This window comes from Triticum aestivum, chromosome 5A, assembly GCF_018294505.1.
Source record: "Triticum aestivum cultivar Chinese Spring chromosome 5A, IWGSC CS RefSeq v2.1, whole genome shotgun sequence".
NCBI classification, from domain to species: domain Eukaryota; kingdom Viridiplantae; phylum Streptophyta; class Magnoliopsida; order Poales; family Poaceae; genus Triticum; species Triticum aestivum.
Window position 1 is genome coordinate 588,459,171 of NC_057806.1, and position 20,779 is coordinate 588,479,949.

The window sequence follows — 20,779 nt, forward strand, 5'->3', positions numbered from 1 at the left end:
GGACTCAGAACTCCAACACCCAAAAAGTTGCTCCACCAAAACCAAGATCCAATATGAGGGTCTCTCGCCACCCGGAGGCCATGAACACCAAGGACCAGAGGAGGAAACCTTTGACACGCAGTTGGACTAACCCAGTTGCATGTCCATCCTTGACACGCTACTCGCCCGACCTAGTTGCCTATCCACCCTCGACACACAACTCGCTCAACCCAGTTGCATGTTCACCATTGACACACAACTTTTTCCTACCCCAACCAGTTGCATGTCCACCCTTGATAAGCAACTTGCCCGACCCTGACCCAGCTCCATGTCGACCCTCGACATGCAAATGGCTAGACCCAGTTGTCTGCCAGCCCATGACATGCAACCCGCCCGACCCAGTTGCTTGTCCACCCTTGACACACAACTTGCCTGACCTAGACATAGTTGGATGTCCATTATTGACACGCAACTTGCCCGACCCCGACCCAGTTGCCTGTCGACTTTGACTTGCAACTCACTCGAGCCAGTTGTCTGTCCGTCCTCGCCATGCAACTTGTTTGACCCAGTTGCATGTCAAATCTTGACACGCAACTCACCAACCAGTTGCATGTCCGATATCGACGCACAACTCACATGCAACCTGACCCAGTTTCTTCTCAACCATCGACATGGAACTTGCGTTGATCCAGTTGCATGTCCACCCCAGACACGCAATTCACCCCGACTTGACCCAGTTGCATGTCCACCCTCGACACACAACTTGTCTGACTCACTTGCATGTCCACCCATGTAATGCGACTCACCCCGACCCAGTTGCATGTCTACCTCAACACACAACTCGTCTTGACCCAATTACATCTCCATCGTCAATATGCAAATTTATATTTATTGGGGGTAGTTTTTTTCCTGTAAAATAATAGTTTTGAACGATAACATCCATTGTCATGTATTGGAGAGCAACTATCTAACGGGTACCGCTTCGGGGGCTCCCGTGGAGGTCACTTTTTGGCGCTGGGAGCACGTCAAGTGGTGTGTCTAGCCGCCACCATATGTCCCGCGTTGGGTTCAGCCTCAGGATTATGTTTTTCTTTTCTTTTGCACACGTTTTTGGGTGTTCTTGCTTTTTTCTATTCGGCTTTTTCTAGGTTTTGACAGGAAAATTTTCTGTTTTCTTTTCTGGGAAGCCGTGCTTGACGGGAAAATGCTTTTCCACGAAGTCGTGCTTTTTTGTGAGAAGACATGTGCATCTGCGAGAAACAAAACTATGCTTCTAGAAGAAAAAAAGCATAGTTGTGCTTTCTCGAAAAAAGAGTAAAATCACAACCTATGTTAAAAAGCATAGTTGTGCTTCCAAAAAAGCAGTATTTGTTTCCATGAGACTATGCTTCTCGAAAAGGGAAAGGTAATAGAAAGTGAAAATATATAATCATGCTTCTGTTTTTGTTTTCGATTCTGATTTGTTTCCAGCTTTCGGGTTTTGTTTCTTATTTCCTTTTTTTTGTTTTCATTTCCAGTTTTCTCCTGGTTTTCCGCAAAAATAAAATTTCATCGAAACCTATTAACATCGAAGATCTTGAGCTAAGAAATCCAACAATGAAAACAGTTTGCGATTTAGACGTTGTTCAAGAGAAAAAACAATTTGAAAAACCAAATCTAAAAAAACTCTTAGATTGCGCCAAGTGACGCACATGTAGAGAAGGTGAGAATGATCTTTGCAAGAGGCATCCTTAATTAGTGATTTCACATGTATTTCCCTACAAGCAAGGCGCAAAGCCTGCATGTGCACTCACTAGTAGAAAACAGGGCTTTGGTTCGAGCCTGCCAAGCCCATTAGTCCCGGTTCAGTTAAGAACCGGGACCCATGGGGGGCATACGTCCCGATTCATGCGCCCAGGGGCCCGGCCAGGCCTCGGGAGGCATTTGTCCCGGTTTATGTGGACCCATTTATCCCGGTTCTAGGCACGAACCGGGACCAATGAGCCTCGCTCCTGGCCCACAACCATTGGTCCCGCTTCGTGCCTAGAACCGGGACAGAAGGGGGGCCTTTAGTCTCGAGTCCAGCCACGAACCGGGACAAATGAGTTGCCTACATATACCCCCTCGCCGACGAGCAGAGCAGTCCACACTGCTCTGTTTTTTTGCTGGTGAGGGGAGGGCATTTGGGTGCTCTAGCTCACCTCCTATGCACATGAGGTGTTCGATGAAATGCCCGAGCCACGCTAGTTAAGTTTTCTCCTCTCGAAGCTCGACCTCCGAGCTCCATTTTTCCCGAGATTTGTCTAGGTTTAGCGGTCCGTCACGCCCCGTCCCCGTCTTCACCGCCGTCGATCGCCCGCGGTGATCTCGTCGCCGGCACCACCGTGGTGAGCCTCTTGTTCTTATATTCTTTCTGAAAGAAAGAAAAATTCTTACTTTAGATAGATACTTGTCTAATTTTCTTACTTTTGACACACATAATTATATATAATGCATGCAGATGAACCGGAATGGATGTACGGTGACAGACACACCTCCGAGTATAATAAGGGCCTGCATAATTTTCTCGAAGTGGCTAAGGCAAACAAGCAGAATGGTTTTATGTGTTATCCATGCCCTAATTGTGGGAATACGAAGTCTTACTCTAACCGGAAAATCCTTCACACCCACCTGCTTTATAAGGGTTTCATGCCACACTATAATGTTTGGATGAGGCACGGAGAAATAGAGGTTATGATGGAAGACAACGAAGAATAAGAGGACGATTACAACTATGTGCCCCCTGAATACGGTGATGCTGCAATGGGGGAAGCCGCTGAAGATCAAGAGGAACCAGACGATGTGCCCGATGATGATGATCTCTGCCGGGTCATTGTCGATGCAAGGACACAATGTGAAAGTCAAAAGGAGAAGCTGAAGTTTGATCGTATGTTAGAGGATCACAAAAAAGGGTTGTACCCCAATTGCGAAGATGGCAACACAAAGCTCGGTACCGTACTGGAATTGCTGCAGTGGGAGGCAGAGAATGCTGTGCCTGATAAAGGATTTGAGAAGCTACTAAAAATATTGAAGAAGAAGCTTCCAAAGGATAACGAATTGCTCGACAGTATGTACGCAACAAAGAAGGTCGTATGCCCTCTAGGATTGGAGGTGCAGAAGATACATGCATGCCCTAATGACTGCATCCTCTACCGCGGTGCGTACGAGGATTTGAACGCATGCCCGGTATGCGGTGCATTGCGGTATAAGATCAGACGAGATGACCCTGGTGATGTTGACGATGAGCCCCCCAGGAAGAGGGTTCCTCCGAAGGTGATGTGGTATGCTCCTATAATACCACGGTTAAAACGTCTGTTCAGAAAAGAAGAGCATGCCAAGTTGATGTGATGGCACAGAGAGGGCCGTCAGAAAGACGGGAAGTTGAGAGCACCCGCTGACGGGTCGCAGTGGAGAAAAATCGAGAGAAAGTACTGGGCTGAGTTTGTAGCTGACCCAAGGAACGTATGGTTTGGTTTAAGCACGGATGGCATTAATACTTTTGGGGAGCAGAGCAGCAATCACATCACCTGGCCCGTGACTCTATGTATGTATAACCTTCCTCCTTGGATGTGCATGAAGCGGAAGTTCATTACAATGCCAGTTCTGATCCAAGGCCCTAAGCAACCCGGCAACGACATTGATGTGTACCTAAGGCCATTAGTTGAAGAACTTTTACAGTTGTGGAATGGAAACATTGTACGTGTGTGGGATGAGCACAAATAGGAGGAATTTAACCTGCACGCGTTGCTGTTTGTAACCATCAACGATTGGCCCACTCTCAGTAACCTTTCAGGATAAACAAACAAGGGATACCACGCATGCACGCACTGTTTAGCTGACACTGAAAGTATATACCTGCACAAATACAAGAAGAATGTGTACCTGGGCCATCGTTGATTTCTTCCAACCAACCATCAATGTCGAAAGAAAGGCAAGCATTTCAAAGGCGAGGCAGATCACCGGAAGAAGCCCGCCATGCGTAACGATGATCACGTACTTGCTATGGTCAATGATTTACACGTAATCTTTGGAAAGGTTCCTGGCGGACTAGCTGTTCCGAATGACACTGAGGGACTGCTACCTCTTGAGCACTGCGTTGGCTTTTCCCCGAAGAGGAAGGGATGATGCAGCAGAGTAGCATAAGTATTTCCCTCAGTTTAGAGAACCAAGGTATCAATCCAATAGGAGGCTACGCGTGAGTCCCTTGTACCTGCACAAAAAAAATCCTCACAACCAACGCGATAAGGGGTTGTCAATCCCTACACGGCCACTTACGAGAGTGAGATATGATAAGATAATATTTTTGGTATTTTTATGATAAAGATGCAAAGTAAAATAAAAGCAAAGGAAATAACTAAGTATTGGAAGATTAATATGATGAAGATAGACCCGGGGGCCATAGGTTTCACTAGTGGCTTCTCTCAAGAGCATAAGTATTCTACGGTGGGTGAACGAATCACTATTGAGCAATTGACAGAATTGAGCATAGTTATGAGAATATCTAGGCATGATCATGTATATAGGCATCACGTCCGAGACAAGTAGACCGACTCCTGCCTGCATCTACTACTATTACTCCACTCATCGACCGCTGTCCAGCATGCATCTAGAGTATTAAGTTAATGAAAACAGAGTAAAGCCTTAAGCAAGATGACATGATGTAGAGGGATAAACTCATGCAATATGATGAAAACCCCATCTTGTTATCCTCGATGGCAACAATACAATACGTGCCTTGCTGCCCCTACTGTCACTGGGAAAGGACACCGCAAGATTGAACCCAAAGCTAAGTACTTCTCTCATTGCAAGAAAGATCAATCTAGTAGGCCAAACCAAACTGATAATTCGAAGAGACTTGCAAAGATAACCAATCATACATAAAAGAATTCAGAGAAGATTCAAATATTGTTCATAGATAGACTTGATCATAAACCCACAATTCATTGGTCTCAACAAACACACCGCAAAAAGAAGATTACATCGAATAGTTCTCCACAAGAGAGGGGGAGAACATTGTATTGAGATCCCAAAAAGAGAGAAGAAGCCATCTAGCTAATAACTATGGACCCGTAGGTCTGAGGTGAACTACTCACACTTCATCGGAGGGGCTATGGTGATGATGTAGAAGCCCCCCGTGATCGATGCCACCTCCGGCGAAGCTCCGGAACAGGCCCCAAGATGGGATCTCGTGGATACAAAAAGTTGCGGCGGTGGAATTAGGGTTTTGGCTCCGTATCTGATCGTTTGGGGTACATAGGTATATATAGGAGGAAGGAGTACGTCGATGGAGCAACAGGGGGCCCATGAGGGGGGAGGGCGCGCCTGGGGGGGGGTAGGCGCGCCCCCTACCTCGTGACCTCCTCTTTTGTGTCTTGACGTAGGGTCCAAGTCTCCTGGGTCTTGTTCATTAAGAAAATCACGTTCCCGAAGGTTTCATTCCGTTTGGACTCCGTTTGATATTCCTTTTCTTCGAAACCCTAAAATAGGCAAAAACAACAATTCTGGGCTGGGCCTCCGGTTAATAGGTTAGTCCCAAAAATAATATAAAAGTGGATAATAAAGCCCAATAATGTCCAAAACAGTAGATAATATAACATGGAGCAATCAAAAATTATAGATACATTGGAGACGTATCAAGTATCCCCAAGCTTAATTCCTGCTCGTCCTCGAGTAGGTAAATGATAAAAACAGAATTTTTGATGCGGAGTGCTACTTGGCATAGTTTTAATGTAATTCTTCTTAATTGTGGTATGAATATTCAAATCCAAAAGATTCAAGATAAAAGTTCATATTGACATAAAAATAATAATACTTCAAGCATACTAACAAAGCAATTATGTCTTCTCAAAATAACATGGCCAAAGAAAGTTCATCCCTACAAAATCATATAGTTTAGTCATGCTCCATTTTCGTCACACAAGAATGCTCTCATCATGCACAACCCCGATGACAAGCCAAGCAATTGTTTCATACCATAGAAATCTCAAACCTATAAACTTTCACGCAATATATGAGCGCGAGCCATGGACATAGCACTATGGGTGGAATAGAATATGATGATGGGAGTTATGTGGAGAAAACAAAAAGGGAGAAAGTCTCACATCAACGAGGCTAATCAATGGGCTATGGATATGCCCACCGATTGATGTTAATGCAAGGAGTAGGGATTGCCATGCAACGGATGCACCAGAGCTATAAATGTATGAAAGCTCAACAAAAGAAACTAAGTGGGTGTGAATCCAACTTGCTTGCTCACGAAGACCTAGGGCACTTGAGGAGGCCCATTGTTGGAATATACAAGCCAAGTTCTATAATGAAAATTTCCCACTAGTATATGAAAGTGACAAAACAAGAGACTCTCTATCATGAATGTTATGGTGCTACTTTGAAGCACAAGTGTGGCAAAGGATAGTAACATTGTCCCTTCTCTCTTTTTCTCTCATTTTTTTATTTAGGCCTTTTTCTTTTTTATGGCCTTTCTCTCTTTTTTTTTCTTTTTTTATTTACTTCCTCACTTGGGACAATGCTCTAGAAAACGATGATCATCACACTTCTATTTATTTACAACTCAATGATTACAACTCGTTACTAGAACAAAGTATGACTCTATATGAATGCCTCCGGTGGTGTACCGGGATATGCAATGAACCAAGAGTGACATGTATGAAAGAATTATGAACGGTGGCTTTGCCACAAACACGATGTCAACTACATGATCATGCAAAGCAATATGACAATGATGATGCATGTCATAATAAACGAAACGGTGGAAAGTCGCATGGCAATATATCTCAGAATGGCTATGGAAATGCCATAATAGGTAGGTATGATGGCTGTTTTGAGGAAGATATAAGGAGGTTTATGTGTGAAAGAGCGTATCATATCACGGGGTTTGGATGCACCGGCGAAGTTTGCACCAACTCTCAATGTGAGAAAGGGCAATGCACGGTACCGAAGAGGCTAGCAATGATGGAAGGGTGAGAGTGCGTATAATCCATGGACTCAACATTACTCATAAAGAAATCACATACTTATTGCAAAAATCTACAAGTCATCAAAAACCAAAGCACTACGCGCATGCTCCTAGGGGGATAGATTGGTAGGAAAAGACCATCGCTCGTCCCCGACCGCCACTCATAAGGAAGACAATCAAATAACACCTCATGTTTCAAATTTGTTACACAACATTTACCATACGTGCATGCTACGGGACTTGCAAACTTCAACACAAGCACTTCTCAAATTCACAACTACTCAACTAGCACGACTTTGATATTATTACCTCCATATCTCAAAACAATCATCAAGCATCAAACGTCTCTTAGTATTCAAAACACTCCTAGGAAATTTTTTACTAATCTTGAACACCTAGCATATTAGGATTATTTAAGCAAATTACCATGCTATTTAAGACTCTCAAAATAATCTAAGTGAAGCATGAGAGATCAATAGTTTCTATAAAACAAATCCACCACCGTGCTCTAAAAGATATAAGTGAAGTACTAGAGCAAAACTATATAACTCAAAAGATATAAGCGAAGCACATAGAGTATTCTAACAATTTCCAAATCATGTATGACTCTCTAAAAAGGTGTGTACAGAAAGGATGATTGTGGTAAAATAACAAACAAAGACTCAAATAATACAAGACGCTCCAAGCAAAACACATATCATGTGGTGAATAAAAATATAGCTCCAAGTAAAGTTACCGATAGAAGTAGACGAAAAGAGGGGATGCCTTCCGGGGTATCCCCAAGCTTTGGCTTTTAGGTGTCCTTAGATTATCCTGGGGGTGCCATGGGCATCCCCAAGATTAGGCTCTTGCCACTCCTTGTTCCATAATCCATCAAATCTTTACCCAAAACTTGAAAACTTCACAACACAAAACTTAAAGTAGAAAATCTCGTGAGCTGCGTTAGTGAAAGAAAACAAAAGACCACTTCAATGTACTGTAATGAACTCATTCTTTATTTATATTGGTGTTAAACCTACTGTATTCCAACTTCTCTATGGTTTATAAACTATTTTACTAGCCATAGATTCATCAAAATAAGCAAGCAACACACGAAAAACAGAATCTGTCAAAAACAGAACAATCTGTAGTAATCTGTAGCTAGCGAAAGATCTGGAACCCCAAAAATTCTAAAATAAATTTCTGGACCTGAGGAATTTATCTATTAATCATCTGCAAAAATAATTTAGCTAAATATCACTTTCCAAATAAAAATGGCAGCAGTTCTCGTGAGCGCTAAAGTTTCTGTTTTTTACAGCAAGATTAACAAGACTTTCCCCAAGTCTTCCCAACGGTTCTACTTGGCACAAACACTAATTAAACACAAAAAACACAACGTAAACAGAGGCTAGATAAATTATTTATTGCTAAATAGGAGCAAAAAACAAGGAATAAAAATAAAATTGGGTTGCCTCCCAACAAGCGCTATCGTTTAACGCCCCTAGCTAGGCATAAAAAGCAAGGATAGATCTAGGTATTGCCATCTTTGGTAGGCAATCCATAAGTGGTTCTCATAATAGATTCATAAGGTATTTTAATTTTCTTTCTAGGAAAGTGTTCCATGCCTTTCCTTAACGGAAATTGGAATCTAATATTTCCTTCCTTTGTATCAATAATTGCACCAATCGTTCTAAGGAAAGGTCTACCAAGAATAATAGGACATGAAGGAATGCAATCTATGTCAAGAACAATAAAATCTACGGGCACATAATTCCTATTTGCAACAATAAGAACATCATTAATTCTTCCCATAGGTTTCTTAATAGTGGAATCCGCAAGGTGCAAGTTTAGAGAACAATCATCAAAATCACGGAAACCTAACACCCAAATCACACAAAGCATAGCATTCATGATCTTTAATTTTAATTTTAATAATTGGTTCCCACTCATCATAAAGTTTTCTAGGGATAGAAACTTCCAATTCAAGTTTTTCTTCATAAGATTGCATCAAGGCATCAACGATATGTTTAGTGAACGCCTTATTTTGACTATAAGCATGAGGAGAATTTAGCACAGATTGCAACAAAGAAATACAATCAATCAAAGAGCAATTTTCATAATTAAATTCCTTGAAATCCAAAATATTGGGTTTAACAACATCTAGGGTTTTAATTTCTTTGATCCCACTTTCATCAATTTTAGCATCAAGATCTAAAAACTCCGAATTCTTGGAACGTCTTCTAGGCAAAGGTGGATCATAATCAGTCCCATCATTATTAAGATTCATATTGCAAAAAAAAGATTTAATAGGGGACACATCAATAACTTTTAGATCTTCATCTTTATTTTCATAGGAACTAGAAGAACACGCTCTTATAAAGGCATCTTTCTTAGTACGCATCCTAGCGGTTCTTTATTTGCACTCATCAATGGAAATTCTCATGGCTTTGAGAGACTCATTAATATCATGCTTAGGTGGAATAGATCTAAGTTTCAAAGAATCAACATCAAGAGAAATTCTATCAACATTCCTAGCCAACTCATCAATCTTAAGCAATTTTTCTTCAATCAAAGCATTAAAATTCTTTTGCGAAGTAATAAATTCTTTAATATTAGATTCAAAATTAGAGGGCATCTTATTATAATTACCATAAGAATTGTTGTAGGAATTACCATAATTATTAGAGGGATTACTAGGATAAGGCCTAGCTAGGATTAAAATTTCCTCTATACGCGTTGTTACCAAAATTGTTCCTACCAACAAAATTCACATCAATAGATTCATTATTATTCTCAATCAAACTAGACAAGGGCATATCATTAGGATCAGAAGAAACACTTTTACTAGCAAATAATTTCATAAGTTCATCCATCTTTCCACTCAAGACATTAATTTCTTCTATCGCATGCACCTTTTTATTAGTGGATCTTTCAGTATGCCATTGAGAATAATTAACCATAATATTATCTAGGAGTTTAGTAGCTTCTCCTAAAGTGATTTCCATAAAAGTGCCTCCTGCGGCCAAATCTAAAAGATTTCTAGAAGCAAAATTCAATCCGGCATAAAATTTTTGTATAATCATCCACAAATTCAAACCATGAGTAGGGTAATTACGTATCATTAATTTCATCCTCTCCCAAGCTTGTGCAACATGTTCATGATCAAGTTGCTTAAAATTCATAATATCATTTCTAAGGGAGATGATCTTAGCGGGAGGAAAATACTTAGAGATAAAAGCATCTTTGCACTTATTCCATGAATCAATACTATTTTTAGGCAAAGACGAGAACCAAGCTTTAGCACGATCTCTAAGCGGAAAAGGAAATAGCTTCAGTTTAACAATATCATTATCCACATCTTTCTTCTTTTGCATATCACACAAATCAATGAAGCTATTTAGATGGGTAGCGGCATCTTCACTAGGAAGGCCGGAAAACGGATCTTTCATGACAAGATTCAACAAAGCAGTATTAATTTCACAAGATTCAGCATCGGTAAGAGGAGCAATCGGAGTGCTAATAAAATCATTGTTGTTGGTATTGGTAAAGTCACACAATTTAGTATTATCTTGAGCCATCGTGACAAGCAAGCAAACTAACAGACAAGCAAACAAAAAGCAAGCACGCAAAAAGAGGCAAATAGAGAAAGAGAGGGAGGATAGAGAGAGAGGGCGAATAAAACGGCAAGGGTGAAGTGGGGGAGAGGAAAATGAGAGGCAAATGGCAAATAATGTGATGCGGGAGATAGGGATTGTGATGGGTACTTAGTTTATTGACTTTTGCATAGACTCCCCGGCAACGGTGCCAGAAATCCTTCTTGCTACCTCTTGAGCACTGCATTGGTTTTTCCCCGAAGAGGAAGGGATGATGCAGCAGAGTAGCGTAAGTATTTCCCTTAGTTTTGAGAACCAAGGTATCAATCCAATAGGAGGCTACGCGTGAGTCCCTCGTACCTGCACAAAACAAATAAATCCTCGCAACCAACGCGATAAGGGGTTGTCAATCCCTACACAGCCACTTGCGAGAGTGAGATCTGATAGATATGATAAGATAATATTTTTGGTATTTTTATGATAAAGATGCAAAGCAAAATAAAAGCAAAGGAAAAAACTAAGTATTGGAAGATTAATATGATGAAGATAGACCCGGGGGCCATAGGTTTCACTAGTGGCTTCTCTCAAGAGCATAAGTATTCTATGGTGGGTGAACAAATTACTGTTGAGCAATTGACAGAATTGAGCATAGTTATGAGAATATCTAGGCATGATCATGTATATAGGCATCACGTCCGAGACAAGTAGACCGACTCCTGCATGCATCTACTACTATTACTCCACTCATCGACCGCTATCCAACATGCATCTAGAGTATTAAGTTAATGAAAATAGAGTAACGCCTTAAGCAAGATGACATGATGTAGAGGGATAAACTCATGCAATATGATGAAAACCCCATCTTGTTATCCTCGATGGCAACAATACAATACGTGCCTTGCTGCCCGTACTGTCACTGGGAAAGGACACCGCAAGATTGAACCCAAAGCTAAGCACTTCTCCCATTGCAAGAAAGATCAATCTAGTAGGCCAAACCAAACTGATAATTCGAAGAGACTTGCAAAGATAACCAATCATACATAAAAGAATTTGTAGAAGATTAAAATATTGTTCATAGATAGACTTGATCATAAACCCACAATTCATCGGTCTCAACAAACACACCGCAAAAAGAAGATTACATCGAATAGTTCTCCACAAGAGAGGGCGAGAACATTGTATTGAGATCCAAAAAGAGAGAAGAAGCCATCTAGCTAATAACTATGGACCCGTAGGTCTGAGGTGAACTACTCACACTTCATCGGAGGGGCTATGGTGATGATGTAGAAGCCCTCCGTGATCGATGCCCCCTCCGGTGGAGCTCCGGAACAGGCCCCAAGATGGGATCTTGTGGATACAGAAAGTTGCGGCGTTTGGGGGGTACGTAGGTATATATAGGAGGAAGGAGTACGTCGGTGGAGCAATAGGGGGCCCACGAGGGTGGCGGGCACGCCTGGGGGGGGGGGGGTAGGCGCGCCCCTACCTCGTGGCCTCCTCTCTTGTGTCTTGACGTAGGGTCCAAGTCTCCTAGGTCTTGTTCGTTGAGAAAATCACGTTCCCGAAGGTTTCATTCCGTTTGATATTCCTTTTCTTCAAAACCCCAAATAGGCAAAAACAGCAATTCTGGGCTAGGCCTCCGGTTAATAGGTTAGTCCCAAAAATAATATAAAAGTGGATAATAAAGCCCAATAATGTCCAAAATAGTAGATAATATAGCATGGAGCAATCAAAAATTATAGATACGTTGGAGACGTATCAGGGACCCGCACCCGTGTGGAAGAATAAATCTATATTTTGGGACCTACCCTACTGGAAAGTCCTGGAGGTCCGCTCTTCAATCGACGTGATGCACATGACGAAGAACCTTTGCATGAACCTGCTAGGCTTCTTGGGCGTGTATGGGAAGACAAAAGATACACCTGAGGCACGGGAGGACCTGCAACGTTTGCACGAAAAAGACGGCATGCCTCCAACACAGTATTAAGGTCCTGCTAGCTATGCTCTTACCAAAGAAGAGAAGGAAATCTTCTTTGAATGCCTGCTCAGTATGAAGGTCCCGACTGGATTCTCATCGAATATAAAGGGAATAATAAATATGCTAGAGAAAAAGTTCCAGAACCTAAAGTCTCATGACTGCCACGTGATTATGAAGCAACTGCTTCCAGTTGCATTGAGGGGCCTCTACCGGAAAACTTCCGCTTAGCCATTGTGAAGCTATGTGCATTCCTCAATGCAATCTCTCAGAAGGTGATCGATCCAGAAATCATACCAAGGCTAAGGAGTGATATGGCGCAATGTCTTGTCAGTTTCAAGCTGATGTTCCCACCATCGTTCTTCAATATCATGACGCACGTCCTAGTTCATCTAGTCGACGAGATTGTCATTTTGGGGCCCGTATTTCTACACAATATGTTCCCCTTGTTGGGGAACATAGTAATTTCAAAAAAAATCCTACGCACACACAGGATCATGGTGATGCATAGCAACGAGAGGGGAGAGTGTTGTCCACGTACCCTCGTAGACCGAAAGCGGAAGCGTTTGCACAATGCGGTTGATGTAGTCATATGTCTTCACGATCCGACCGATCAAGTACCGAACGTACGGCACCTCCGAGTTCAGCACACGTTCAGCTCGATGACGTCCCTCGAACTCCGATCCAGCCGAGCTTTGAGGGAGAGTTCCGTCAACATGACGATGTGGTGACGATGATGATGTTCTACCGACGCAGGGCTTCGCCTAAGCACCGCTACGATATTATCGACGTGGACTATGGTGGAGGGGGGCACCACACACGGCTAAGAGATCCAAGAGATCAATTGTTGTGTCTAGAGGTGCCCCCCTGCCCCCGTATATAAAGGAGCAAGGGGGAAGAGGCGACCGGCCAGGAGGAGGCGCTCCAGGGAGGAGTCCTACTCCCACCGGGAGTAGGACTCCCTCCTTTCCTAGTTGGAGTAGGAGAAGGGGGAAGGAGGAGGGAGAGAGGAAGGAAAGGGGGCGCCGCCCCCCCTCCTTGTCCAATTCGGACTAGAGGGAGAGGGGCGCGCGGCCTACCCTGGATGCCCCTCCTCTTCTCCACTAAGGCCCATCTTGGCCCATTAAACCCCCGGGGGGTTCCAGTAACCCCCGGTACTCCGGTAAAATCCCGATTTCACCCGGAACACTTCCGATATCCAAATATAGGCTTCCAATATATCAATCTTTATGTCTCAACCATTTCGAGACTCCTCGTCATGTCCGTGATCACATCCAGGACTCCGAACTTCCTTCGGTACATCAAAACACATAAACTCATAATATAACCGTCATCAAACTTTAAGCGTGCGGACCCTACGGGTTCGAGAACTATGTAGACATGACCGAGACACGTCTCCGATCAATAACCAATAGCGGAACCTGAATGCTCATATTGGCTCCAACATATTCTACGAAGATCTTTATCAGTCAAACCGCATAACAACATACGTTGTTCCCTTTGTCATCGGTATGCTACTAGCCCGATATTCGATCGTCGGTATCTTAATACCTAGTTCATTCTCGTTACCGACAAGTCTCTTTACTCGTTCTGTAATACATCATCCCGCAACTAACTCATTAGTTGCAATGTTTGCAAGGCTTATAGTGATGTGCATTACCGAGTGGGCCCAGAGATACCTCTCCGACAATCGGAGTGACAAATCCTAATCTTGAAATACACCAACCCAACAAGTACCTTCGGAGACACCTGTAGAGCACCTTTATAATCATCCAGTTACGTTGTGATGTTTGGTAGCACACAAAGTGTTCCTCTGGTAAATGGGAGTTGCATAATCTCATAGTCATAGGAACATGTATAAGTCATGAAGAAAGCAATAGCAGAATACTAAATGATCGCGTGCTAAGCTAACAGAATGGGTCAAGTCAATCACATCATTCTCCAAATGATGTGATCCCGTTAATCAAATGACAACTCATGTCAATGGCTAGGAAACATAACCATCTTTGATCAACGAGCTAGTCAAGTAGAGGCATACTAGTGACACTCTGTTTGTTTATGTATTCACACAAGTATTATGTTTCCGGTTAATACAATTCTAGCATGAATAATAAACATTCATCATGATATAAGGAAATAAATAATAACTTTATTATTGCCTCTAGGGCATATTTCCTTCAGTCTCCCACTTGCACTAGAGTCAATAATCTAGATTACATAGTAATGATTCTTACACCCATGGAGCCTTGGTGCTGATCATGTTTTGCTCGTGGAAGAGGCTTAGTCAACGGGTCTGCAACATTCAGATCCGTATGTATCTTGCAAGTTTCTATTTCTCCCACCTGGACTTGATCCCGAATGGAGTTGAAGCATCTCTTGATGTGCTTGATTGTCTTGTGAAATCTGGATTCCTTTGACAAGGCAATTGCACCAGTATTGTCACAAAAGATTTTCATTGGACCCGATGCACTAGGTATGACACCTAGATCGGATATGAACTCCTTCATCCAAACTCCTTCATTTGCTGCTTCCGAAGCAGCTATGTACTCCTCTTCACACGTAGATCCCGCCACAATGCTTTGTTTAGAACTGCATCAACTGACAGCTCCACCGTTCAATGTAAACACGTATCCGGTTTGCGATTTAGAATCGTCTGGATCAGTGTCAAAGCTTGCATCGACGTAACCATTTACGACTAGCTCTTTGTCACCTCCATAAACGAGAAACATATCCTTAGTCCTTTTCAGGTATTTCAGGATGTTCTTGACCGTTGTCCAGTGATCCACTCCTGGATTACTTTGGTACCTCCCTGCTAAACTTATAGCAAGGCACACATCAGGTCTGGTACACAGCATTGCATACATGATAGAGCCTATGGCTGAAGCATAGGGAACATCTTTCATCTTCTCTCTATCTTTTGCAGTGGTCGGGCATTGAGTCTTACTGAACTTCACACCTTGTAACACAGGCAAGAAAAATTTCTTTGCTTGATCCATTTTGAACTTCTTCAAAACTTTGTCAAGGTATGTGCTTTGTGAAAGTCCAATTAAGCGTCTTGATCTATCTCTATAGATCTTGATGCCCAATATATAAGCAGCTTCACCGAGGTCCTTCATTGAAAAACTCTTATTCAAGTATCCCTTTATGCTATCTAGAAATTCTATATCATTTCCAATCAGCAATATGTCATCCACATATAATATCAGAAATGCGACATAGCTCCCACTCACTTTCTTGTAAATATAGGCTTCTCCAAAAGTCTGTATAAAACCATATGCTTTGATCACACTATCAAAGCGTTTATTCCAACTCTGAGAGGCTTGCACCAGTCCATAAATGGATCTATGGAGCTTGCACACTTTGTTATCTCCCTTTGGATCGACAAAACCTTCCGGTTGCATCATATACAACTCTTCTTCCAGAAATCCATTCAAGAATGCAGTTTTGACATCCATTTGCCAAATTTCATAATCATAAAATGTAGCAATTGCTAACATGATTCAGACAAACTTAAGCATCGCTACGGGTGAGAAAGTCTCATCGTAGTCAATCCCTTGAACTTGTCGAAAACCTTTTGCAACAAGTCGAGCTTTATAGACAGTAACATTACCGCCAACGTATCTATAATTTTGATTGCTCCATGCTATATTATCTACTGTTTTGGACTATATTGGGCTTTATTTTCCAGTTTTATATTATTTTTGGGACTAACCTATTAACCGGACGCCCAGCCCAGAATTGCTGTTTTTTGCCTATTTCAGTGTTTCAAAGAAACGGAATATCAAACGGAGTCCAAACAGAATAAAATCTGCGGGAACGTGATTTTCTCACCAAAGGTGATCCAGGAGACTTGGACCCTGCTCCAAGGAACAAAAGAGGCGGTCACGAGGGTGGGGGTGCCCCTCCCTAGGGCGTGCCCCCTGCCTCGTGGGCCCCTCGTTGCTCCTCCGGCGTACTTCTTCCTCCTATATATACACACGTACCCCCAAATGATTAGAACAGGAGCCAAAAACATAATTCCACCGCCGCAACTCTTCGTATCCATGAGATCCCATCTTGGGGCCTGTTCCGGAGCTCAAGGGCCGTCATCACGGAGGGCTTCTACATCACCATAGCCCCTCCGATGAAGTGTGAGTAGTTTACCTCAGACCTTCGGGTCCATAGTTAGTAGCTAGATGGCTTCCTCTCTCTCTTTGAATCTCAATACAAAGTTCCCCTCTGTGGAGATCTATTCGATGTAATCTTCTTTTTGCGGTGTGTTTGTTGAGACCGATGAATTGTGGGTTTATGATCAAGTCTATCTATGAATAATATTTGAATCTTCTCTGAATTCCTTTATGCATGATTGGTTATCTTTGCAAGTCTCTTCGAATTATCTGTTTGGTTTGGCCAACTAGATTGGTAGTTCTTGCCATGGGAGAAGTGCTTAGCTTTGGGTTCGATCTTGCGGTGTCCTTTCCAAGTGACAGAAGGGGCAGCAAGGAACGTATTGCATCGTTGCCATCGAGGATAACAAGATGGGGTTTATTTCATATTGCATGAATTTATCTCTCTACATCATGTCATCTTGCTTAAGGCGTTACTCTGTTTTTAACTTAATACTCTAGATGCATGCTGGATAGCGGTCGATGAGTGGAGTAATAGTAGTAGATGCAGAATCATTTCGGTCTACTTGTCACGGACGTGATGCCTATATACATGATCATGCCTAGATATTCTCATAATTATGCTCAATTCTATCAATTGCTCAACAGTAATTTGTTCACCCACCGTAGAATACTTATGCTCTTGAGAGAAGCCACTAGTGAAACCTATGGCCCCTAGGTCTATTCTCATCATATCAATCTCCATCACTTTTATGTTGTTTTGCTATTTACTTTGATTTTACTTTTTACTTTGCATCTTTATACCAAAAATACCAAAAATATTCCATCTATCAGATCTCACTCTCGTATGTGACCGTGAAGGGCTTGACAACCCCTAATCGCGTTGGTTGCGAGTAGCTATCATTTTGTGCAGGTACGAGGGACTTGAGTGTGGCCTCCTACTCTATTGATACCTTGGTTCTCAAAAACTAAGGGAAATACTTACGCTACTATGCTGCATCATCCCTTCCTCTTCGGGGAAAACCAACGCAAGCTCAGGACGTAGCAAGAAGGATTTCTGGCGCCGTTGCCAGGGAGTCTGCGCAAAAGTCAACATACCAAGTACCCATCACAATCCCCATCTCTCGCATTACATTATTTGCCATTTGCCTCTCGTTTTCCTCTCTCCCACTTCACCATTGCCGTTTTATTCACCCTCTCTCTCTATCCTCCCTCTCTATTTGCCTTTTTGTTTGCTTGTGTTTTAGATTGCTTGTTTGTCGCGATGGCTCAAGATACTACTAAATTGTGTGACTTCACCAATACCAATAATAATGATTTCCTTAGCACTCCGATTGCTCCTCTTACCGATGCTGAATCTTGTGAAATTAATACTGCTTTGTTGAATCTTGTTATGAAAGATCAATTCGCCGGCCTTCCTAGTGAAGATGCCGCTACTCATCTGAATAGCTTTGTTGATTTATGTGATATGCAAAAGAAAAAATATGTCAATAACGATGTCGTTAAATTGAAGCTATTTCCTTTTTCGCTTAGAGATCGTGCTAAAGCTTGGTTTTCGTCTTTGCCTAAGAATAGTATTGATTCATGGAACAAGTGCAAAGATGCTTTTATCTCTAGGTATTTTCCTCCCGCTAAGATGATCTCTCTTAGAAACGATATTATGAACTTTAAACAACTTGATCATGAACATGTTGCACAAGCTTGGGAGAGAATGAAATTAATGATACGTAATTGCCCTACTCATGGTTTGAATTTGTGGATGATTATACAGAATTTTTATGCCGGATTGAATTTTGCTTCTAGAAATCTTTTAGATTCGGCCGCGGGAGGTACTTTTATGGAAATCACTTTAGGAGATGCTACTAAACTCCTAGATAATATTATGGTTAATTATTCTCAATGGCACACTGAAAGATCATCAAATAAAAAAGTGCATGCGATAGAAGAAATTAATGTGTTGAGTGGAAAGATGGATGAACTTATGAAATTATTTGCTACTAAGAGTGTTTCTTCTGATCCTAATGATATGCCTTTGTCTACTTTTATTGAGAATAACAATGAATCTATGGATGTGAATTTTTTTGGTAGGAATAATTTTGGTAACAATGCTTATAGAGGGAATTTTAATCCTAGGCCATATCCTAGTAATCCTTCTAATAATTATGGGAATTCCTACAACAACTCTTATGGAAATTATAATAAGATGCCCTCTGATTTTGAATCTAATATTAAAGAATTTATTTCTTCGCAAAAGAATTTTAATGCTATGATTGAAGAAAAATTGCTTAAGATTGATGATTTGGCTAGGAACGTTGATAGAATTGCTCTTGATGTCGATGATTTGAAACTTAGATCTATTCCACCTAAGCATGATATCAATGAGTCTCTTAAAGCCATGAGAATTTCAATTGATGAGTGTAACGAAAGAACCGCTAGGATGCGTGCTTCCAAAGATGCCTTTATTAAAGTGTGTTCTTCCAATTCCTATGAAAATCAAGATGAAGATCTAAAAGTTATTGATGTGTCTCCAATTAAATCTTTATTTTGCAATATGAATCTTGATGAAACTGAATATGATCTTCCTTTACCTAGAAGGCATTCTAAAAATTCGGAGTATTTAGATCTTAATGATGAAATTGATGAAAGCGGGATTGAAAGAAATAAAAATCTAGATGTTGCTAAACCCACTATATTGGATTTCAAGGAATTTAATTATGAAAGTTGCTCTTTAATTGATTGTATTTCCTTGTTGCAATCCGTGCTAAATTCTCCACATGCTTATAGTCGAAATAAAGCCTTCACCGAAAATATTGTTGATGCCTTGATGCAATCTTATGAAGAAAAACTTGAGTTGAAAGTTTCGATTCCTAGAAAACTCTATGACGAGTGGGAACCAACTATTAAAATTAAAATTAAAGATCATGAGTTTTATGCTTTGTGTGATTTGGGTGCTGGTGTCTCTACTATTCCCAAGACTTTGTGTGATTTACTAGATTTCCGCGATTTTGATGATTGCTCTCTAAACTTGCATCTTGCGGATTACACTATTAAGAAACCTATTGGAAGAATTAATGATGTTCTTATTGTTGCAAATAGGAATTATGTGCCCATAGATTTCATTGTTCTTGATATAGATTGCAATCCTTCTTGCCCTATTATTCTTGGTAGACCTTTCCTTAGAACGGTTGGTACGATTATTGATATGAAGGAAGGGAATATTAGATTTCAATTTCCATTAAAAAAGGGCATGGAACACTTTCCAAGAAAGAAAATAAAATTACCATATGAAACTATCATGAGAGCCACTTATGAATTACCTACCAAAGATGGCAATACCTAGATCTATTCTTGCTCGTTATGCCTAGCTAGGGGCGTTAAATGATAGCGCTTGTTGGAAGGCAACCCAATTTTATTTTTATTACTTGCTATTTGCTCCTGTTTAGTAATAAATAAATTATTTAGCCTCCATTTTGGTTGTGTTTTTTGTGTTTAATTAGTGTTTGTGCCAAGTAGAACCGTTGGGAAGACTTGGGGAAAGTCTTGTTGAACTTGCTGTAAAAAACAGAAACTTTAGCGCTCACGAGAACTGCTGTCATTTTTATTTGAAGAGTGATATTTAGTTAATTCTTTTTGAAGATTATTAATAGATAAATTCCTCACGTCCAGAAATTTATTTTAGAATTTTTGGGGTTCCAGATCTTGCGCTAGCTACAGATTACTACAGACTGTTCTGTTTTTGACAGATTCTGTTTTTTGTGTGTTGTTTGATTATTTTGATGAATCTATGGCTAGTAAAATAGTTTATAATCCATAGAGAAGTTGGAATACAGTAGGTTTAACACCAATATAAATAAAGAATGAGTTTATTACAGTACTTTGAAGTGGTCTTTTGTTTTCTTTCGCTAACGGAGCTCACGAGTTTTCTATTTTGAGTTTTGTGTTGTGAAGTTTTCAACTTTTGGGTAAGAATTTGATGGATTATGGAACAAGGAGTGGCAAGAGCCTAAACTTGGGGATTCCCATGGCACCCCCAAGATAATCCAAGGACACCAAAAAGTCAAAGCTTGGGGATGCCCCGGAAGGCATCCCCTCTTTTCGTCCACTTCCATCGGTAACTTTACTTGGAGCTATATTTTTATTCGTGTAACACCCCGGATGT